Raw genomic sequence first — 25,689 nt, 5'->3', positions numbered from 1 at the left:
TTGACAAATTTAGAAACAACCATTGACTTCAATAGCATGAAAAACAAATACTACAGAAGTCATAGTTACAGGTTTTTAACATTTTTCAAATATCATCTTTCATGTTTAATATAAGATAAAATCCAAACAGGTTTAAAACAAGTAAAGGAGGAACAGTTCTTGGTGAACAACCCCTATAAACTTGACTTCACTTGTCAACTATGTCAAAAATACAGTATATTATTAATCACAATATAGGCTTAATCATGTTCCTTTCAGGATGTTGTTGTCGATGTAAACATACCAAATGTCTATCCATTTATCGCACAACTTTTGAAGTTGGACCAATGAGATTAGCACTAACTTTTTTTCCATGAGATTTCCTATTTGAGTTTGGAACGAGGTCTCTTCTCTGTTGCCAGGTGGCTAATGTTGGTTGCGCTCCATTGGTTTACCTCTGTGAAAGCATTCACCACTGGTTAAGTAAAGGCAGAAAGGGTGGAAAAGGCATGTCCACCTGAAAGGCCGAGGCGAGACGCGCTCTTGATTGTATCCCATCCGTGAGGAGCGAAGGTAGATGAGCTTTTGATTGGCTGGGGGGCTGGGGGGAACGGCGAAGATGGATTTTTGATTGGGTGAGAGAGCGCACAAGGTCCGTTCGGTCAGCCTTGAAGAGAGCGCGTCCCAGCGGAGACCGTCATGATCAATGTGGTCATTACAGCTCTTCTTTAGCTCAACTGGAGTGCTGCTACAGCTTGGATGTATGGAATAAATTAAGGGGAAATGGGCTATAAAGAGAAGAGGTCAGTTTAGCAGCAAATGTCAGTCTATTCAATATACCAGCAGGCTGTGTTTATTACTTAGCTTACTGGCTGTGACATGCCACCAAACTCGCTTAAATTACAAATGTGGAGATGGCCCAAAACCACATCCAAAAGGAATTCTGACTTTCTACTTTTTGCACTAGCAGAATATAAAAATATGAACTTTAAACATCAAACAATGTAATTTTCTTACATCTATATTTAACAGTATTTATTAGTATTTATCAATTGATTGATTGATTGAATGTTGCATTTTATTATTTTTTGCAGTTTTAAAACATTCTAGATAATAATAACAGTAACCACAACATGTAATCATTATCATCAATACATCACCAAAACTTTCCCAGAGATGGGTTGTGGCTGGAAGGGCATCCGCTGCGTAAAAACTTGCTGGATAAGTTGGCAGTTCAGTGCACTGTGGCGACCCCGGATTAATAAAGGGACTAAGCCAACAAGAAAATGAATGAATGAACATCACCAAAACATACTGTCCAATGACTTTGTGTGTAAAAAAAACACAAAAAAAATTTCATTAAAATACAATTGACATACAAATAAAACATGTAAATGAATTTAAAAATGCCTTTTTTTTCAAAAAAAAAAAGAAGAAAAAAGTAAATGCATAATAGATATATATTTCCACTTTAATGGATAGTAGTTTATACACTCTCAGAAATAAAAGTACAGTAGCTGTCAATGAGGCAGTACCTTTTCAAAAGGTGCATATTAGTGCCCAAATGTACCTAAAATGTACCTTTGAGGCACCATTACAGACCCTTCAGGTACAAATATGTAAGGTACTTCCCCAGCGACAGTTCCTGTACCTTTATTTCTGAGAGTGTAATAAACTAATAAAACGTAATAGTGGAAGGTCATTGTAGGCAATTTATTATTATTTTTTATTATTATTATTTATTTATTTATTTATTTATTTATTAACTTTCTTTGTCATTATGCCACATCATAGTATTTATTTATTTAGTATTTATTTAATAATTAATATTTAATAATAATAATATTTTATTGTACCAGCAACTCATGGTCACCCACTGAAGCTAAGCAGGGCTGCGCCCAGTCAGTACATGGATGGGAGAAAGCTAGGTTGCTGCCGAAGTACTGTTAGTGAGGCCAAGAGGGGGCTATCAACCTGCAGACTGTGTGAGTCCTAACGCCCCAGTATACTGATGGAGACTGCTCAGTGTGCACTGTCTTTTGGATGAGACATTAAACTGAGATCCTGACTCTCTGTGGTGATTAAAAATCCCAGGATGTCCTTTGAAAAAGAGTCGGGGTTTAACCCCGGCATCCTGGCCAAATTTGCGCACTGGCCTCTGGCCAGCATGGCCTCCTAACCATCTCCATATCATAATGGGCTATATGCACAGCTAGTGTTTTCAACCAATTATGCACTTCCGGTGAGAGCATTATGTGACTACTTTCAATTTCACAATGTTCCTTTTACAGCATTGATGCTGTAATGTAATTCAAATATACTCCATATATATCCATTTGGTTGTTAAAGTGTAAAAAGAGAGTAAAATTCATTTCCATATTTTAAAGACATTAAATATAATTTAATGCAGTGCTTCTTGTTTGGTCTGATACCCACTTTACATCATATCGCAGCCAGGTAGTAAAGACAGCTGCTTTTTTTTTTTTCATCTTAATGCTGCGAGTTTGTATAGGATGACAGTTGAGTGAAATTAAAATTATGTGTGCATTCACCCCATTGGTTTCCTCACTCTGTCTCCTCTCCACCAATCAGCTGGTGTGTGGTGTGCGGTCTAGCACAATATGGCTGCTGTCGCATCATCCAGGTGAATGCTGTACACTGATCGTGGTTGAGAAGATTCAACCTAAAAAAAAAATGTGTAAAGTGCTTTCTGTGTCCAGAAAAGTACTGTATAAATGTAAGGAATTATTATTATTATTATTTATTTATTTTAAATTAAAATACATTTTTAATAATTTTTCTTTTATTTACAGAATTCTTAACAGGTACAGGGCATTTTGCAGTGTATCATGACCTGCTCCAAATAAATCTGCTAACAAACTCAAAACAACATTTCTGCAACACTGTAAAAAATAGCCCTATGGTAAAAAAACTGCATTTGCTAAGCATGTATAATAATATTTTGTCAACCTTTTCCAGAGTTTAAAGGTGCACTGAGATGATGATTTTCTCTGATATGAATGCAGCCTCACGTTTTTAGTTATTGATGGCTTTGGCTTTGTAAATGTCCTATGTGCTTTTGTATAAGTGTTCGGTTAGCCATGATGATTAATTTATTCCACGAGCTCCTAAATGCAGTTGAGCTAGTTCTTTTTATTTAATGGATTACATGCTTCCGCAACCATTATGGAGCCAGAATAACCAGTGTAGCAAATAGGGGCCATTTGGATCCATATCTCATCTGTGGTTTGTGCCTGGATGCTAAAAAAAAAGTGAATGTTTTCAGAGATTTCCCAAAGGGAGAAAGCCACCAGCTTTGTTCCTTTTCACAAGCTCATCTGACACTCGCACCCTCGGCCTGAACCGTATTTGGATACCAGAATGACTGTTTGCTTGTTTTAATGGATTTGCTGTGTGGAGCATCTCCAGATATATAACAGTGACTGAGAGACAAGCAGTGAATACGAGCGAGAGAGATAGATGAATAGAGTGGGAAATGAGAGAGAGAGAGATACAAAGCCATTTGGGGGAGCTATAGTACCAAGCTCCGGAAGGCTTATCGGATGAAAAGTGCTGGATTCAGGGATATACAGAATATACGTGAATCTCATTTGAATGAAGAAGAAAAAAAAGTCACATTTCATCCCAAAGATCTTATTAAAAAATCTTTACATGCCTTTTATTTAAGGGTGAAACATGACATGTTCTTGACAGGTAGGCTATGGTAAGATTTACACTTCACCTCCTTTCTCTTTAGTACTTGTGTTTGTATAGATGAACTGCGCAAGCCTATTGTGCACCAAGAATGAGTTGCGGCTCTATTCTGTGTGCCAAAGCCCGCCGAAACCCGTCGCTCTTCCCAGCAATCCAGACGCTCAGATAAACTGTCTCCCGGGGGCATGTCAGTTTAACTCTATCGGATAACAAAAATATTTGTTTCTTTTTGGCAGCCCACGGCTTTTTCGCCCATGCAATAGCTTCAACTTTCTGAAATACCAATAAACAGACCAATGAGGAGACAATGAGAAAATGTGACTTGTGGATACGGTGTTGTCTAATATCATAAATTTTAACCCTCGTGTCATGTTCACCTCTTTCCTTACTTTAGTGTTCCCAGTAAAAATTGGCCGGTCTGTTTTAACTATTAAAATTAGCACTACCAAATTTGTATATAACATTCTTTAGCTATGAACAATGTCTCAAAGTATTGTTTAACTTGAATTTAGAGAATTAATCATAAAATAACTGTAGTGAAAATACAAGTAGGCACTGAAGATCTTTTACAAAATGAACATGTAATGTAAAAAACTATTGGAAAACCAAAGACCAAACTCAACATGAAGTTGTGTGTGTGCGTATGTGAATTCATGCACGTGAGTGGCATGTGATACTCAGGTCAGAGTGAACCTTGCAAACATAGATGGGAAAAGTTACATTTCTTAACAAATTATTATTAAATTAAAGGGACATAGATAACAAAAAATCTAAATATTTTGTTTTATTGCCAATAGACAGCTTGCTAAAATAACTATCGGAGGGTCTGACCAAATAAATTGAAAATGTAACACATCTGAATGATTTATCAACCAGCAAAGCAAAAGCAAAATGATATCCTTTCCTGCGTACTAAGAGCTCACATTTTTATTTAGTGCTTCAATTAGTGAACTAATGTAGGAGATAGAAAATGAGGGTATAGACAGGGAGTGTGGTCAATTTTATACAAGATGTTAATGCTAAATAATCGATGCTAAGGTAAAAGTGTTCCTGCCAGACAGAGATTGGCTGAATGGAAAGAAAGAAAGAAAAAAAAGAAAGAAAGAAAGAAAGAAAGAAAGAAAGAAAGAAAGAAAGAAAAAAAGAAAGAAAGAATTGTGGTGGTGTGTATGGGGATGTTTTCTGTCTGATGGAATAGTTGAATAATCTGGAAACCCATTCATTTCCTATGGCAGTCACTTATGAAAAACGTAGCTCCTGGAACGTATTTGCTGGTCTCCATAAATGTATATAGAGGTACATTTTCAGAATGAGACTGGGTTGGATAAATAACTTTTTGTTCTTTGTATCTTGTCACATAATATGTTGTTTGGACATGGTCTTATAGGAAAAATGGTTCTAAACAATAGCTACCAAATGGGTTATTTTGCTATTATTATGTAATATCATAACCCTTTTGATGCTAAGAGCCATTTACATAAAGAATCATGCTTTGATAATTAATAATTATGGTGGCCGAGAGAGCTTAACATACTGCAATTTAAGAAAACACGTACAATTACAACAACGGCAGCAAATTAAGAATACATCCTCATCATTTTGACCACACATGCTGCAAATCCTCACAACGCAAACAAGTTAATAAAGCACGCTGCATTTTCTCACAACACAAACAATTTATGAAAATGCGCCACAAAACGGAACAAAACAGAAATGTTTCAAGGAGATTCTTAAATTTGATTAACCTGGCCATTTATGGTTTTTTAAAATACTAAAGATACGGAAATTGGGATAATAAAATAAACAAACAAAAAAACACACCATTTAAAGATCACCTACAACTTCACTTAGCAATAGTCACAGTACAGAGGCGTCCATCACATTTTTGGGTCCCCTTAAAACATTTCTGTTGTGTTCCGTTCTTTTTGTGAGAAAATGCAGCACGTTTTTGTAAATCGTTTGGGTTGCAGCACATTTTGTTATTGTCTTTGCATTATGAGGTTTTGCAGTATGTATGCTCTCAAACAAATCAGATCTTTTCTTAATTCGCTGGTGTTTTTTGTAATCACATGTGTTTTCTTAAACTGCAGCATGTTAAGCTCTCTTGGCCACTGTAAATAAAAGTATTAGCATGGATATACAGGGTGATTCAAAAAGAATACCACAACTTTAAAAATCGAGAACTCTGCAAAGAAGAAAGGGGAGCTAAGCTCTTTCTGTCATCGATTTAAGAAAGATCTGAAGTTCATTTAGTTGTTCATTTGGTCACTGGGAGCACTGTTATCATCATGTTTCTTTGATTAATACAGATTTTCAAAGTTGTGGTATTCTTTTTTAATCACCATGTACATGCAATGATATATGCAATGAAGACCATAGTCCTGTCAAACGTCTTCACAATCCTCTATGATGCCTTCATGTCCATTGTCATTGAGTGTATTTTGGTAAAATTGAGTGGTATTTTCTGTCTGCAAATGGAATACCAAAGCAATTGAAATAAATCAGTTTGAAGTAGGCCAGTGCTGGACAATATATCACTTCACCATCAACATCACAATGTGCACATCTGCAATATAGTCACATTGCAGCTTGCAATATATCAAGTGCAGATTATACATGAACAAACCACAGTTTGAAACCCATGTACATTTGTAAATTCATTGCAAAGTTTAACCATTATGGAGTTTATGATGTGCATGTTTTTGTTTTTCTGTAACTGGTTAAGCATAAATAGAGAAAATAGAGATTTTAAAGAATTCAGGTGAAAAAAAATGGCATGTTAGGCTTTAACAGATTAATTGTATTTCAGTTACTGAAGATTTTGATGTGTAGTTTTACATTTTCAATATTAATACTACTATTAAGACTTTTCAAAAATGTAACATACAATTTTTATGAAGGTCAAGAGTAGCAAAACAGTAGAGAATGTGATACATTTGCTGTGTTAAAAAGAAAAAGAGTACAGTGAGGAGGTATTTTTTTATATATTTTCAAAGAAATTGTATGCGTGATAATTAGCAGGAAAAACATCTCTGTTAATTACCCAGCAGAAAAGAGGCATCCTCAACTGAACTGAGCTGCTCAAACAAACTAAAAACAGAAAGAAAGAAACTAGTTGCATTCTGAAATATAAATGTATTGACGTTTAAAGATAGAATAAATCTGCCTGCTGAGAAAGTGTGGACAGTCTGTGTAGATGATGCTTGAGCTCCGGCAAACAAGTAATGAGCTGCCGGTGCTAAGTTACAGAAAAACAAAAAGGCAGGAAATAAAGAGCGTTAACTCACATACAGTAAAGAGCTATTTCAACATGAAAAGTGTTTTTCGGGACAATATGGTTTTAAATAGAACAATTTCTGTGTTCAAAACCTTTAAAAAAACATATTTTTTATCGTACAGCTAAGGTGGATAAATTATTTCGAACTGTTCAATTCCAGATTGGTTGCTCTTTTATACCACATGAGATTTAAAGTGAAATGGAAAACCCACTTTATGTTGGCAATATGATGGATATGAATGAAAGGGGAGTTAAAAAAAAAAAAAAACTAGGCCAAGTGTTGATTTTAAATATTGAGTACTGATTAAATGGTGAAAACTTGGCTGCAAGGACAGATTTAAAAACGGGCTTGATAACATCGGAGAGATTTAAAAGACATCTCAGGCTTGTAATGGTTTTTAATGCCCTTGTGTGAAATGTTCATATTCAGACTCTGTAAGTGCATTAAGAAAGAGTCAGTCCTGACTTAACATTTCTGAGGTGAGGTAAAGTTTTTATACAGAGAACAAACTGAGACATTGTTGAGTTCCCTCCTTAAACTCTACAGAAGTTTGTACAAACAACAGTGGTTTGTTCTGTGTCCAATTGCAAAAAAAAAAAAAAAAAAAAAAAAAAAAAAAAAAAAAATATATATATATATATATATATATATATATATATATATATATATATATATATATATATATATATATATATATATATATATATATATAATTTTTTGTTTATTTATTTTTTTTTTTTTTTCAATTGGCCACGGAACAAACCGCTGTTGTTTGATGACTTGCCTAATTATCCTAACTTGCCTATAGTAACCCAATTAGCTAAGCCTTTAAATCACACGTTAAGCTCTGTACTATTTTGGGTCCCACTTTATATTAAGTGTCCTTAACTACTATGTACTTACATTTTAAAAATAAATAAATACAATGTACTTACTGTGTTTATAATGTATTTAAGAACACGTGGTGCTTTTGAGTTGGGATATAGGTTGGGTTATGGACAGGTTTGGTGGTGGCATGGGTAGGTTTAAGGGTGGGTTAAGGTGTAAGGGATGGTCAACAGTGTATTTACAAATGTAATTACAAAAGTTAATTACATATGCAATTACATACATGTATTTAATCAAGCATAAGTACACAATAAAAACATGTATTTACACAATAAGTACATTGTAACAAGCTATTAATTCCTATGTAAGTACATATTAATTAAGGCCTTAATACGAAGTGGGACCCTATTTTGCAAAACAACTAATACAATGTTATGTTCTGCCATCGTTGCAAAGACAAACAAAATAACAATAATAATAATTAAAACTAATTAAAAATGTGTTGAAAAAACAAACAGTACTTGGGAAATATTTTTTTAAAGAATTCCAATTTTATAGTTTGGCTCATAATTTTGCCTTTGTCAGTCAAGTTTGTCACCCTTTATGTTTAACATCAAACAAATGTAAATGATAGTCAAAGATAACACAAATAAACACATCATCAAAGTTTTTCATTATTAAGGGAAAACAAAAATGCTAAATGTACAGCACTGTGTGGTAAAGTATTTGCCTCTAACCACAATAACTGGTTGGTCCACCCTTAGCAGCAACACTTGCAGTCAAGTATTGAGTAAAAGTGCTATAGAGTAATTTTGGTCCAGTCAACTTTGCAGAATTGATGTAATTTAGCCGCATTGAAGGGTTTTCAAGCCTGAACCACCTTTTTAAGTTGATGCGTCCCACAGCATCTCAATTGGATTGAGATCAGGACTTTGACTAGGCCACTCCAAAGTTTTCATTTTATTTTTCTTCAGCCATTCAGATGCGCTTCATCTTGAGATCACAACAGATGACTGGACATTCTCTTTCAGGAGAATTTATAGTTCCATTTATCACAACTAGTCTTCTAGGTCCTCAAGCAGCAAAACAGCCCTAGACATTTTACTCCAGACATAGATATAATGTTATTTTTCTGAAATGTGGTGTTACTTTTATGACAGAAATAATGACACACTTGACACATTCTTTTGTCAGTCCACTGAGTATTTTACAACAAGTCTTGGGGAAGGCATCATTGTGGCGCAGTGGGTAGCACAATCGCCTCACAGCAAGAAGGTCGCTGATTTGAGCCACGGATGCATCAGTTGGCATTTCTGTGAGGAGTTTGCATGTTCTTCCTGTGTATGTGTGGGTTTTCTCCAGGTGATCCAGTTTCCCCCCACAGTCCAAAGACATGCGCGATAGGTGAATTTAATAAACTAAATTGGCCTTAGTGGCTTTAGAAGGACATCCGCTGTGTAAAACAAATGATGAATAAGTTAACAATTAATTCCGCTGTGGCAACCCCTGATTAATAAAGGGACTAAGCTGAAAAGAAAATGAATGAATGATTGAGTCTTGGGGATCATCAAGATGTTTTTTTTTTTTTTTTAATGGCAAACTGGGAGCAGTGGTTTTTTTCTAGGACATCTGCCATACAAATCATATTTTCGCCTTGTATCAATCTTATGGTGAAGTCATGAACACTCACCTTAAGTGAGGCAATTGAGGCATGCAGTCCTTCGGATGTTTGGATGGACCTTTTGGATGAGTTGTTGCTGCGCTCTTGGGGTAATTTTGGTCAGTCTGCCACTCCTGGAAAGGTTCTCCACTGTTCGTAGATAATGCTTCTCACTGTGGTTCACTGCAGCCTTAAAGCTTTAGAAATGGCTTTCTAGACTGTTAGATCTCTTTTGGATCTCTGCATGATTTCTAGATTTTGAGGATATTTTGGTCTACCTTGTTAGGCAAGTCTTATTTAAACAGTTTTTGATTGCAAACAAGTGTGATAGTAATCAGGTGTGGCCTGTGTGTGTGGCTAGAAAAATTTAACACAGATATAATAAACCTGAGTTAAAATATGTTTTTACAATGGGGGCAAACACTTATTCACACAGAGTTATGGAGTTTTGGATTTTGTTGTCCCTAAATATTAAAAGAAATCTCAAACATTGATGTGTGACAAACACAAACATAAAAAAAAAATAATAATAATAAAAACTCTGTAAGGGGCCAACACTTAATTATGTATACTTAATTATACGTAATTATATATGTATAATGAAACCAGAAATTTCTGTCTCCTCTAAGTGCCAAAACCATAAAGCTCCAACGATGGCATGAAGACATCATAAAAATAAACAATGTGACTAGTGAAGCAGGGGAATGCTATGTGTTCCAAAATATAACTGAGATATAAATGAGAAATAAAGTACAACCAATTCTTCTTTCTTTTGAGCAAACAATACCTTTTATGCAAATCACCTCATTCGATCTCCATTTCAACTCATTACTGTACATTTTAAACAATATTAATTAGATTAAAATATATATATTATTCAGTATTCATTCTTTTTTGCTTTGGTATGCAAATGCAATTCAGCATGCTCAATCTGTCAAGACAGCCGTGAAAGGAAATCATTTTGGAGGCATTGTATTTGTACACAAACAAGCATCTGCTCAATGTAGACTGGAATATTTCCATCAAATGACATCATGGCTCTTTTACCGAAAACAAACATGTCTGCTACAGATACTGATTGCAATAATGGTGTTTTGAGAAAAGGTCAGCGCATTGGCACTACAGTGAAACAAACACATTTAGATAACTGCATTCTATTCTCAGTCAGATTATCCAAATTTCCAACAGTCACTTTAAATGAACCAGAACGGCTCTCATCAGACATCTAGCGAATTTAGCTAAATGGTAATGCTTACTTGTACAAACTTACTTGTGCATTTAAAGAGGCTCACTGATTAATGGCTCTCACTAGCCAAGATATATGTATATCTTGGCTATATATATATATATTGCGTGTGTGTGTATGTATATATATATATATATATATATATATATATATATATATATATATATATATATTTAAATGTGTCAACTCTGAAAACTCTACTGAGACAGTTTCAATTTACTAGAACTTCTATGTTAAGCTGCTTTGACCGCTGTAAAAGTGTTGTGTCTGTTAGTGGAAATACATTGGATCTTAATAAGACATTAGGACATTTTAAACAAAGCAAAATGGATATTATTATTCTTTGGTGGTTTTACTACAGCTTGGTACTGGTATTACTCTACAATCTCACTTCACCTGCTTTTTCTTATTTTTCTATGCTATAACCCGGCAGCGCCCCCTGTATACAACCAAATTTGAATATAACTTTATCTTTGTGTTATATATATATATATATATATATATATATATATATATATATATATATATATATATATATATATATATATATATATATATATATATATATATATATATATTTTTTTTTTTTTTTTTTTTTTTTTGGGCTGTTTTAATTATTTATTTAGGCTGTATAAGACTAAAGGGGTTGGAAAACAACCACCTGGATGTTCTCGATCATCCAACTTATTACACAGATACTTGCTGAAAAACATAAAAGTTAGATACAAGCATTGTTCTAAGCCATGATAGTTTAAGAATTTTTTACTTAAAGGCAAAGCTGACAGAAACGAAAAGGTTTAATGGAGCATACACTAACCTACATACTATTCAGTCACAAGATGGCTCCAAACTATCTAAAATTGTGGCTCCCCTCTCGTCCTGCAAAAGCGAGGGAGCCCAGGGCTCAAGGATCTCATGAGTTCAGGACTCTTTCCTGGGACAGCATGCCAAACAAGCTTTATTATCAATCAACAGCGAAGTATAAACTCTTGAAACTATTTTAGGGAGGCGTGGCACCCAACATAGCCCATAAACCCAACCATCATTAAGGGATAAGTAAATTGTACAAAATTGTATGAATTAGATTGTATGAATTAGCCACTAAACCCAAAAAATTACGAATTGCCATGAGATTGTGTTGGCTACAGCATTGGTTATTAACATTACAGATTAGCTTAGCATTGTAATACATATGTGCACACAGAACTGTAAAATAGATGAAATATGAAGTCATAAGATGCGCATGGAATGCGACTCATAAAACAAAAGCTTGCAGATGGTGTTTTTAGCTCAGCTAAGTATGTGACTTAAACACACTCTTTACATTGTCGAGGAAGTTGGTCTAACCACTGTAATTTTAAGTAAACCTTGTTTTCAGTCAATTAAACTCTCAGTGAACTGAAACTCATTTGGGTAGCCAGAGAGGCAACAAATGCAATATGGTTAATGGCATCATTTAGCAGAGAGCCGCGGCACACACACTGATGGGGCCCGCTGAAGGAAAAGAAAAGAGAAACATTACAAAGTGTAATTACTTTAAGCACCATTAGGGATGCAATAACTTTCAGGGAAAACAAAGTCCGGCTTTCACTTTCCGCTTGAATTGGACAGAGAAAAAGTGTAAAGCTTTATAACTTTGTCTTTTTCAAATTAAAAACAGCAAGGATGGAAAACACTATTGTTGCTTGCATTTAATGCAAGAAAGACAGTGTTTAAATTCCGTTAACCTTTGTGCTTCAAAAGTCAATTTGTATTCAAAATAATTCGCTTTTGGGCTATTTGTGCACTTATAATGCCATTAAAGAAGCAGCAAGAACTATTGCTCAATCCTTATTACTACACTATATTAGTATTGTTGCGTAACTTCATAGCATTGTTGGATACCATTTTAATTTAAAGTGTCCTTGCTACCTGTGTTACTTCAAAAATATAATTTATTATTAAATACATAATTAAAATTTGATTTAAATAACTTTTTTGTTAAGTAGTTTAATTACTTAAAATTTAAATGTGTTAAAACAATCATTCATTCATTAGTTTTCTTGTCGACTTAGTCCCTTTATTAATCCGGGGTCGCCACAGCGGAATGAACCGCCAACTTATCCAGCACATTTTTACACAGTGGATGCCCTTCCAGCCGCAACCCATCTCTGGGAAACATCCACAAACATTCACACACACACTCATACACTACGGACGAATTTAACTTACCCAATTCACCTGTAACCGCATGTCTTTAGACTGTGGGGGAAACCGGAGCACCCGGAGATGGTGAGTGTACTGGTGTCGTAGTCCTGTGGCGGCCATTGCATTATCTATGTGGATGCTGCACACTGGTGGTGGTGTATAGCCATATTGGATAAATGCACTAATTAAATACACACATTACACATTATTACACATTAGTTAGACAATAATACACACCTGATTAAAAAAATAAAAACAATAATTCAATCGTCTTCAATTATTGCTTACAAAACAACTTACCGTCCCTGCTGAAAAATCCAGCTTAAACCAGCCTAGGATGGTTGGCTGGTCGACCAGCCTGGTTTTAGAGGGGTTTTGGCCACTTCCAGTCTGGTTTCCAACCATTTCCAGCCTGGTCTTAGCTGGTCAGGCTGGAAAGTGACCAACTAAAACCATCTAAAACCAACTTGACCATCCTGATTTAAACTGGACATAGCTGGTTTTGGCTGCGCTCCCAGTCTGGCTTGGCTGGTCAAGCTGGTTTTAGCTGGTCATTTCCCAGCCTGTCCAGTTAAAACCAGGCAAGAAATGTCTGGAGACCAGCCTGGAAGTGGCAAAAAACCATTTAAAACCAGGCCGGTCGACCAGCTAAAACCAGCCAACCATCCTAGGCTGGTTTAAGCTGGATTATTCAGCAGGGGTAGCAACACATTGACAACCAGTTGAACATTCTATGATCAATTTTGCAGAAAAAAAAAACATAAACACTGGAAAACACATAAGTTTTCTACAACATAGTTGACATTCAGGCATGTGAGCAGACGTCTAATAGAAAACATTCTGCTGCAAACTGAAACGATATTTGATTTGTCACACCATGAAGTAGTGGTCTAGAAAAAATGTGATTTTGTTGAAATAATAAAAAAAAACAATGAAGGCTCATGGGACATTAAGCAGTGCTCTCTAAATGTCCCATATGATATTGTCCTGGTTTTAGATCATTAGCTCTATATGGTCTCCATTGCGTTTCAAGTGCCAACGGAAGATCGTTTTACTGTTATTACTGTGTGCTCAATTAAACCGTGAATTTGAGGCCGTTTCAAGTGTTTTCTCAGTGAATCGCTCATGATGACAGAAAGAGCAGTGGGTTTAATGATGTACGGCACCAGCTACATTTTCGAGTCCTTCTCTTTCTTTCCACCACATCACGATCTCTTCCGAACACACAAAGAAACGGCGATCGATAACACCTGGAAATAACAATTTGCATATTTATTGCGTTCAGCTCTAATAAACCTAAACAAGCACTTTTAAAAGGTAAAGGCAGCCCTCAGAGACACTTGTGCGGTCGCTGAATAATTTTCCAAGCCTTTATTGTGAGCCTCTCTGTATTCCGTATGGCATTCCTTTAGTGCTTCGTCTCTGTTGACTTGCAGTTGTTTGGGCTCAATTGATCTATCAAGACTATAAAAGCCGCATTTTAAAATGTAATCTTTAGTGTTTTATTTAAAAAAATAGGATTGTGTTTTGTTAATAAGCTTATTATGGATGTATACCCTTCATCCTCATTCAAAATTCAGCTTTTGTTAGTCTTATTGGTTTGAGGGATTATTTTTTTCTTTTTTCAAATTTAGCTTTTCAATTATGATTTGTTTGTTTGCATGTGTAGATTGCTGTTTAATCCTGTTTTCAAAATATGAATGTTCATAAACAATTTTTATTAGTATTCGTAACAATCAAATACAGTTCTCAGAATAAATAAGAACAGCTCTCACAAATCTATTTTTTAAATTCATATTTTTAAACGGAACCTGTACAATATTATCTTTGTGCATATACGGTATATTAGTCAGTACTGAAGCCAAGTCTGGAGCTTCATTCATTCATTCATTTTCTTGTCGGCTTAGTCCCTTTATTAATCCGGTGTCGCCACAGCAGAATGAACCACCAACTTATCCAGCATGTTATTACGCAGCGGATGCCCTCCCAGCCACAACCCATCTCTGGGAAACATCCACTCACACACTCATACCCTAAGGACAATTTAGCCAACCCAATTCACCTGTACCACATGTCTTTGGACTGTGGGGGAAACCAGAGCACCCAGAGGAAACCCACGCGAAGGCTTGTTTTGCAAACTCCACACAGAAACGCCAACTGCGCCAAGGTTCGAACCAGCAACCCAGGGACCTTCTTGCTGTGAGGCGACAGCACTACCTACTGTGCCACTGCCTCGCCCAGTCTGGAGCTTATCTAACAAAATAACTTTCAATAACGATCCAAAAACTAGTACATCCAAATTTATATGTGATTGAAAAATATTAGATATAAATTTAAAAAAGAGAAAAGCATTCAAGAGAAGCAAAAAAAAGTTGTAATTATTGTAAGTAATTATTTTTTGCAATATTTTGCTTGAATTTAATTGTATTATCTTTCAATTTGGGCTGCACGGTGGCGCAGTGGGTAGCATGTTCGCCTCACTGCAAGAAGGTTGCTAGTTCAAGCCTCGGCTGGGTCATGGTTTCTCCACAAATCCAAAGACATATGGTATGGGTGAATTGGGTTGGCTAAATTATCCATAGTGTATATGTGTGTATGGATGTTGATGATGGGTTGCAGCTGGAAGGGTATCCGCTGCGTAAAACATATGCTGGATATTTTGGCGGTTCATTCCACTGTGGCGACCCCAGATTAATAAAGGGACTAAGTCGAAAAAAAAAATAAATGAATTAATGAATCTTTCAATTTCTAAATATGTTCGGTGACTAAAATATAATTTCAATGAATATATCTGTTCAATAAATTTGTTTCACCAAAATACATTGCCTATATTCATGTAACAAGGGGTCTGAGGCTGTGTTAGAATCCATATGCAGAAGTTTATTTATGGGATTAGATAGAGACATCAAGGGGTAAACAAGTGGAGAGTCGGCAACATGTAAGCAGTCCAAACCAAACAACAAACACAGGGGCAATTCCAGGAGAGATAGTAGTAATTCAACCAGAGGATCAGTGCAACAATAAGCAGTACAAAACAGATCAAGGTACACAGGGGCAAATCCAGAAGATGCGGTGAGAAGGTAAGCAAAAGTTCAAGGCAACAATAAGCAATTCAAAACAGAGCAAGAGGGCAAAGACAAATAACGTACTTGATCAAGGCAGGCTGGGTCATACACAGGCAGGCAGTTGTTTACGTCTATTGGAACAATGCTTGGTAATGCAGGTGAACTGGCAATACTTCGCCAGGAAGCATGGCCTGAGCTCTTGCTGAAATACAGCAAAAGCAGGAAGTGACTGCAGAGGGTCAGAAGTTGGGCTAGGGCTTCCTCTGCTGTTGTGGCATTACAATTCACTTAGAAATGGAGAGAAATACTCATTTTCAAAATTATGCTGAGCACTGTATATGATGTAAATGAAATTAAAAAAGAAAATACCAAATAAATATCATAAAATATACACGGAAAGTAGTTGTCCCCTACAGTTGTCAGGTTCTACCATTTAAAAATCTATTCTTTTGAAATAATCAAATAATAATAATGAAATAATCATTTGACATAGCTTGACTTTTGTCTGTCTATTTCCTGAAGATCTATAGTAGAAAAGCCTATTGTTGCTCTATTGTCGTTTTCATGTGAAGCTTTTATTGTTGAGCTCCTATATTAAGTAATTGTAAAGAAAATACTAAATATTGAATAGAATATAAATAAATAAATCTACTTAGTTTAGTGAGTTTTGTCTAGTGCAAGGGTATCCAAACATAGTTCTGGAGGGCCAGTGTCCTAAATATTTTAGTTCCAACCTTACTTGAACCAGCTAATCAAGCTCTTTCTAGGTATACTAGAAACTTCCAAGGAGGTGTGTTAAGGGATGTTGGAGCTAAACTATGCTGGACATTGGCCCTCTAGAATCAAGTTTGGACACCCCTGGTCTAGTGATTGTCAACATGGTTGGATACTGGATGCATTTTGTAAAATGCACTTGTTTACCATTACATTTTTTACTGGTGTTACTTTTCTTCTGGGAAACATAATAGACTGATTTCACGCGGCCGCCATTTTTAAGAGTGAAATCAAGGCTGTGGTGGGAAGAGACCTGGAAGTATTGTTGGGAGTTACATAGGAACATTGTGTACCTTGAGTCAAGTGATGCGATTTCACAGGTCAGAGTTCACCAAGCTTGAACTTTGCACCACAGCAACCTGTGAAACTTGACGCATGACCCTGTGTTCCCGGCATGACCCTGTGTTGACGCATTTGCGTGCGTATGAATAGAAGTCTATGGAAGGAAAAGCCCAGTGTGACCGCAACTTTATGGTAAGACACTTGTTTAGGCTAGTTTGATTGGCCACTGGGCTAGATTTGATTGGCCATTAAGATAGTTTTGTTGTGAAAACCTGGCAACCCCGATGTTTCTGTCAATTTGGTTTGTTGCAATTAGGGTTAGAGACTTGTTTAGGCCAGTTTAATTGGCCACTGGGCTAGATTTGATTGACCATTGGGATACTTTTGTTGTGAAAGCCTGGCAACCCTGATGTTTCTGTCAAATGACCCAGCTGAAGACTGTCAATTTGGTTTGTTGCAGTAGGTTTAGTGTTAGACTTGTTTTATGGGTTTGTTGTATGCAAGTTTGACTTGCTATTGAGGTAGTTTTGCACTAGTTTTGATTGGCCTTTTTAATATTTTTATTGTATCTTCTAAAAAAAAAAAAAAACGAAAACTGACTAGTTTGTTGCATTAAGGTTAGGGTTAGAGACTTCTTTTAAGGCTTGTTTGGGCTAGATTGATTGGCCATTGGTGTCGTTTTGGGCTTGTTGTGATTGGCCATTGAAATATTTTTGTAGTGAAAACCTGGCAACCCTAACATTTGTGTAAAACAGAAGCCCAATCCTGTTCCTGGAGATCTACCTTCCAGGGATCAGCTCCAACTCTTAACAAACACCAACTAAACTAAGTAGGATCTGAAGGAGCACTTGGTAATTAAAGTCAGGTGTGTTTAATCAAGGTTGCAACTTAATTCTGCAGGAAAGTAGATCTCTATGGACAAGACTGGACACCTCTGCTGTAGAATGACCCAGCTGAAAACTGACAATTTTGTTTGTTGCATTAGGGTTTAGTTAAGAGACTTGTTTTAGACTAGTTTGATTAGCCATTTGGCTATTTTTGATTGACCATTGGGATACTTTTGTTGGAAAAACCTGGCGACCCTGACATTTCTGTAGAATGATCCAGCCTGAAAACTTTCACGTTGGTTTGTTGCATTACGGTAAGTTTTAGAGACTTGTTTTAAGTTTAACTAGCTTAAGGCTAGTATTTGGGCTAGTTTTGATTAAACATTGGGAAACCTTTTGCTGTAAAAATCTGGCAGTCCTGACGTTTCTATAGAATGACCCAGCTGAAAATTGACAAATTAGTTTGTTGCATTAGGGTTAGTCTTAGAGACTTATTTTAGGGCTTGTTTTAAGCAAGTTTGATTTGCTATTGCATTCGTTTTGGGCTAGTAGTTTCGATTGGCCATTGGACAAGTTTTGATTGGCCATCGAGTTACTTTTGTTGTGAAAATCTGGCAATTCTGACACTTCTGTCAAATGACCCAGCTGCAAACTTGCAAGTTGTTTGGTTGCATTGGGGTAAGAATTAGAGACCTGTTTTAGGGCTTGTTTAGGCTAATTTTATTGGCCTTTGGGTTGAGTTAGAGAATTGTTTTAGGGTAATTTGATTGGTCATTGAGATAAATTTGTTGTGAAATCCTGGCATCCCTGACATTTCTGTATATGACCCAGCTGAAACCAACAAATTGGTTTGTTGCATTAGGGTTAGAGACTTGTTTTAGACTAGTTTGATTTGTTATTGGAATACATTTGTTGTGATAACATGGCCACTAGTGATGGGAAGTTCGGATCATTTTACTGACTCGGATCTTTGAGTCTCGTTCAATAAGATGAACGAATCTTTTTTCGAGTCATGTTCAATTTGCCAAAATATTATTAAAATGTTACAAATTGCTTCCAAACACATCTACAACTAGCCGAAAAGGTTGATTGCATGTTAAATAAGTCATAAGTAGAATATAAGAAGGAGAAAATAATAATTCATTGTTTACCTGCTCTTTTGTCTATGAAGGTATTGTTGTCTCTTTGATCAGCTCACCTCTTCATGTCTTCAATTGTCAGTGGTTCATTCACGTTACACTGACAGTCACATATAACCTTAACCAATGCACAGTCTAAGCCGATAGGAGCCATGATCGTTCGTTAATCACGTGACAGAATGACTGAAACCCGAGGACTCGGGAGATGAACGGTTCAATTCTTTTTCCGGCTCTAAACGCGTATGATTGGCTCGTGATGAACGAGTGACTCAGACCCGATAGAGGTCTCGAGAGATGAATGGATAAATTCTTTTTCCGGCTCTAAACGCATATGATTGGCCCGTGAGGAACGAGTGACTCAGACCCAATAGAGGACTCGAGAGATGAACAGATCAAAACTTTTTCCGGCTCTAAACGCATATGATTGGCTCGTGATGAACGAGAGACTAAGACCCGATAGAGGACTCGAGAGGTGAGCAGATCAATTCTTTTTCCGGCTCTAAACGCATATGATTGGCTTCTGCCAATGTGATGAAGACTTGAAATTAACGATGCTACATGCACAAATGTGCGCACGCGCGGATGAATACATCACTCCCTGAGAGGACTCGTAGTTCCCGAGTCATATTGAAGATTCGTTCAAAATGAACGTTCATGAACGACCCATCACTAATGGCCAACCTGACATTTCTGTAGAATGACTCAGCTGAAAAGTGGCAAGTTGGTTTGTTGCATTAGGGTTTAAGTTAGAAACTTGTTTTAGGCTAGATTGGTCGACCATGGGGCTAGTTTTGATTGGTCAATGAAAAACTTTTGTTGTGGAAGCCTGGCAACCCTGATGTTTCTGTAGAATGACCCAGCTGAAAACTGACAAGTTGGTTTGCTGCATTAGGGTTAGAGACTTGTTTTAGGCTAGTTTGATTGGCCATTGGGATACTTTTGTTGTGAAAGCCTCGCAACCCTGGCATTTCTGTAGAATGACCCAGCGGAAAAATAATAAGTTGGTTTGTTGCATTAGGGTTAGACATTGGGCTAATTTTGGGAATGTTTTGATTGGCAATTGGGATACTTTTGTTGTGAAAACCTGGCAACCCCGATACTTCTGTAGAATGACCCAGCTGAAAAGTGACAAGGGGCTCAGGTGCGGATTCTACAGCGAGGCCAGACAGAGTCCATCCAATCTCAGCCGAGTTATTTAAAGGAGGAGCGTTTTAAACGTGCGTCAAGTCGCAGATGTTATCACCCTCACAATGAGCTGTCTCCAAACAGCGGTTCGAGAGCCTGCAGACAGCTGTTTGTTTGTCTCTGTAATGTCTCCAGGGGAAGAGTCTCTGAATGAGACGATGGGGTGCAACCCGCAGAATAAATCAATAAAGACGTGGAGAAGCTACAGAGAGGAGGAAAGGAAATGGAATTTACTTTGTGGACGAGAGATGAGAAAATTACCCGGCTTCATTGCCATGCCGGTCCAGATAGCAGCGTAATGTATGGACCGTATCGAAGCTGTGAGCAAAACGAAGAGCTAAATATCCCCCCATCTCACTGGAGGGAACAAGTTATTTCTCCCCCGCAGTCATTTTTATGTAATAAGCCTGTTAAACGTAGAGGCGCCCCATTCGTCTTTTTTTTCCCCCTACCCAATGACATTTGTCAGGAGCGCAGTCTCTGAATTATTAAAGCCTCTTAAGAACAACACTGAAACATGAGTAGATTACATGTCGAGGATTCATAATAACAGCTCTTGACAGGTTCCGCCTCCCCTAGAGCTGCGAGATCAGATGTGTTTTGTAATTTTTACGAATGCAGATGATGCTGTGTAGAGGTGAAGGGTGTCATTTTATGTTGTAATATCAGTAAATGAATATGCAAATACTCATAGCCACTTGAATGCTGATCACAGTGCCGTCAAAACACAATTTTTGTGCAGCTGTGAGTAAACCTCATGTAAACATATTTGGGTTAAAGACTGACTTAATTATACCACATTAAATCATCACGAATCATAATTATTAATAAATAAAAATGATTGAAACATTCACTTTTTTGAAGGTTTCTATGCAAATTTTATAAATCAGACTATGAAGTATGTTGTTGTTTTTATATTTTTAGCCCCAATAATCTGATAAATTGTACAATTACCATTCAAAAAAAGTTACCTTAATGCCATGTTAGTGAGAGTTACTCTTGAAGTGAGGATTCACAGGGCAACTATTAGAGTAATGTTTTCATTAACAGCCAATCAGTTGAGACAAAACAGTTTCATGGCAACTTTTTGATTTATTGAATAGTTAATATTAGTATTAACCTGTATGATCAAATTAAATACATTTTGTGAAGTTTCATAAACTATTATAAAAGGAGCACGTGATGTGATTAAACAGGACTGGCTGCACATCTGTAATCAGTAATAATCCAATCAGAGTGATCTAAGCTTACAATAAATGGATCGTTTTTCCCTACTGCTCTATTTTCGTTTTGGAAGAATCCCCCCTTCCACCCCATCTCCTCCTTCTTCTCTCTTTTCTAAGGGGAGCTCTCAAGACTTACCCGATCTCCGATCCCCTTATATGCTTATTGACTGGAGCCTTGGGCTCAAATATCTCCGTGCTCACGGTTCTCTCCTGGGACAGCATGTCAAACCTGCTATTAACGCTAAGCCTATCTAAGTGGGAACTCTTGAAAGTATTTTTTGTTCATCCACCAATGAGGGGTGGGGTTTCAGGGACACACCTCCTTCTAAAAATCATGTTTTATGTTAATACTTAATTAATTAATTGTACAAATTAGTATTAATTAGCCACTTTTCAGACAATGCACAAAATAGTGACGTTTCCTCATGAGATCAGGGTTGATGATGACAAAAAAAAATTAGAACAACAAAAATAACGTAACTGGATTGCAGAAGTGAGGCAAAAGTATGCTTAACAAATAATAATTATAATTATAAAGCTGTGCAGTATGATGGCTCAGTGGTTAGCACTGTTGCCTCAGAGCAAGATGGTCACTAGTTCGAGTCCCACCTAGCCAGTTGGCATTTCTGTGGAGTCTGCATATTTTTCCCGTCAAAGGAGTTTCCCACACAGTCCAAAGACAAGCTAAATTGTCTGTAGTGTGTGAATGTGAGAGTGTATGGTTGTTTTACCAGTACTGGGTCAGAGCTGGAAAGGTATCCGCTGCCTAAAACATAGGCTGCATATGTTGGCAGTTCATTCCGCTGTGGCGACCACTGATGAATAAAGAGGCTAAGCCGAAGGAAAACGAATCGATGAATAATAAAGCTTATATGATGAACACACATCAGTGAAGCACAAAACAAACTTTAGACCTACACAAATATAAAATGAAGCTAAATCACTTGCTGCACATTTGAATTGGACAATAGTTAACATTGTAAGCAATAAAATACATTAAAATCTTGTTTTTGTGTTGACGCAGGACAACTTACCGGAATATTAAGCTACAAGTTCACCCTCCTTTTTCTCACTGGCTGAGCCAATGCAATCTTGTTTGATTTTTTTTTTTTGACAGATTCAACATGGTCACATGGTTGGCTTGGGGGCACACCTCCACTTAAAAATGCTATGTTTTCATACAAATCACATTTTTGGACAATACGCTAATAGTTTTTGTACGATTTTGATATTTGCGTTATTTGCAGGGTGTTTCTGCATTTGCATTTGTTGTGATAATTTGCGTCAAATTAATAACAATTTTTTTTTCTTAATGTGCAGTGCATTTGACCTCTCTCAGCAACAGTACATTCATTTATTTTATTTTCGGCTTAGTCCCTTTATTAATCTTGGGCCGCCAAAGTGGAATGAACCACCCATTTTACTAAGCGAATGCCCTTTCAGCTGCAATCCAACACTGCGAAACATCCATACACACTCATTCACACACATACACTACGGAGAATTTAGCTTATTCAATTGCCCGCATGTCTTTGGACTGTGGGGGAAACCTGAGCACCTGGAGGAAACTGACACGAACATGGGGAGAACATGCAAACTCCACACAGAAATGCCTACTGACCCAGACAGGGCTCATATCAGGCAACCTTCTTGCTGTGAGGTGATCGTGCTACCCACTGCGCTACCGTCATGCCCCACCACAGTGCATAGACATTTTAAAGCATGTTTTAGAAGCATGTTGTTTTAAAAATAACTGTATATTTTTTTGTGAGAATCAATCCCACAAAGAATCAATCACTAATTACATGATTAAATGAAAAACTATGGTAAAACATGAATCTACTTATTAATTAATTTTTTTTTGATTATGTCTAAAATATGTGCTATTATTCAAAAAAGGTAATGATTCGCACTAAAGTAATTGCCTCGTATGTGCCAATATGTGTCACACACAGCTCTGGAAAACTTAAGAGACCACTTGAGTTATTTTCAGTTATCTCTTTTTAAATGGCTATAATTTAGACAGATTATTTTTAAACTACCGATAATTTGTCTTCAACATTTTAAATAATATTATAATCATTATTATCGCTAATATTTAAGCGCTTATTTTAAACAAAAAAAATATGATCATTCCTTGATTTTTAATTATTTAATTAGGACAGTGTGGTCTGACTTTGCTTAGACAAAAGTCTTGTCACTTAACATAAATAATAAAGTCATGCTGCAGTGGAAATAGAATTAATGTTGTACATGAATTTTTATAAGCTTGGACAACTGCATCCATACATCTCTGCAATGACTCAAATAACTTAATAATAAAGTCATCTGGAATGGCAAAAAATAGAAAGCGTTCTTGCCGGACTCCCAGAGTTCATCAAGATTCTTTGGATTCATCTTCAATGCATTCTCCTCCATCTTACCCCAGACATGCTCAATAATGTTCATTTCTGGTCTGGCCAATCCTGGTGCACCTTGACCTTCTTTGCTTTCAGGAACTTGGTGTGGAGGCTGAAGTATGAGAAGGAGCGCCATCCTGCTGAAAAATATGCCCTCTCCTGTGGTTTATAATGTAATGAGCAGCACAAATGTCTTGATACCTCAGGCTGAATGTTACTGAATGTTACCTTAAACCGTGGTTTTTCCTTCACCAAACTTGACTATTTCTGTGAGGTTTTTGGGTCCGAGCAGGTTCCAATAGGTCTTCTGCAGTTTTTGTGATGATTGGGAGTTGCAGTTCAACAGATGATTCATAGAAAAATCTACCTACTGCCACTGTTCCAAATGATGTTCTAGAAATCAAGTTATTATTTGTTGCTCTTACAACTGGGATCAATTACAAGACTTTTGTAGGTTGATTGATATATTTGAAAACACACTGACATGGCCACTACATGAGTTCAATATTCACAACTACCCTAAATTCAATTAAATCTAATATTTTAATCATAATTAATATATATATATATATATATATATATATATAAATATATATATATATATATATATATATATATATATATATATATATATATATATATATATATATATATATATATATATATATATATATACACACACACATAAAAATATATGTTTATTTTTATAATTTTTATATATATACTTTACTGGACTTTCTGATTGTTCTACCAAGATCCTCTATGAGATTGATAAAATTTATCCACATTTAGCATTTTGCTCCTGATGCAGTGATTGTAAATCCAAACATCTAAGGAGTACTTGAATGTAGCATATGATGCTTATGTAGTCAAATGAATTGTTGGTTTCCTGGACCATCACCTAGAAATGGGGTGCAGGTGTGTTCTGGCAGCAGAAAAAACAATTCACAATGCAAATAATTTGGTATTTTATAAAATTGGACACAAATTTATCTATCATCTGTTAAAATGTAGTCAAATTAGGTGGATATAAGAATGGACCTCGCCCTCAAAACCTAAAAACAAAAACAAATTCGGTACATTATGCACTGTAGGAAGCATAGACTGCTGAATGAAACCACTGAAGTGCAAGAACACTCATTTTTTGGGTTTTGGGAAATTTATAGTTACCCAGCAATTATTTTGTGTATGTGTCTGTGTTTAAAATCAGTGCAATAGACTAGTGACCTAAAGGTTAAAGATTTTGTTTGTATGAATCTAGTCTGAGTAATAATCATGGCTGCACGGTTATCACAAATAATATCCATGCATTCATTTCAAAACACTACTAGTTTAGAAAATCACACGAAAACTCCTCATATTTTAAAGGGTTATTTATCACTGCTCAGTAACCTAATATTACTACAATTATAATACAATACAATAATACATAATAATAAAGCACAACTTAATAATAAAAAAACTATAGTCCATTTAATTTTTTACTTAAAAGTAAATAAATAAGTTTTTTTGCATTTAAACATTAAACACTGAAAATAAAAGACAAAGAATGAATTTAAAAAATAGCATTTTTTCTAATGCAAATATAAGCTACATATGACCCTAGTATTTCCCTTTTAAAGAGAACAAATGTAGTCAAATGCTGATGAACCTTTCGATCAACTATGTAACGAATTGTTTGGTATTTTCTTTTCTTTTCTTTTTTTACCAGAGTGGAAAATGTGCACATTCCATACAAAGTATGACACTGAATGTTCTGTTCTTGTCGAATGAATCGTGGTGTGTTTGTGGCATTCTGAAAAGTTTCAACCAGTACACACCAGAAAAGTGTCACACCACTTATACACTGCCTAAGCGTCGCTCCCAATATGCGCGCACAAGCCATGCACCTCTATTGGAA

Source organism: Danio rerio, chromosome 4, assembly GCF_052040795.2.
Source record: "Danio rerio strain M-AB ecotype USA chromosome 4, GRCz13ab, whole genome shotgun sequence".
NCBI lineage: Eukaryota > Metazoa > Chordata > Actinopteri > Cypriniformes > Danionidae > Danio > Danio rerio.
The sequence above is the reverse complement of the archived record's forward strand: the minus strand, read 5'-3'. Positions refer to the sequence as shown.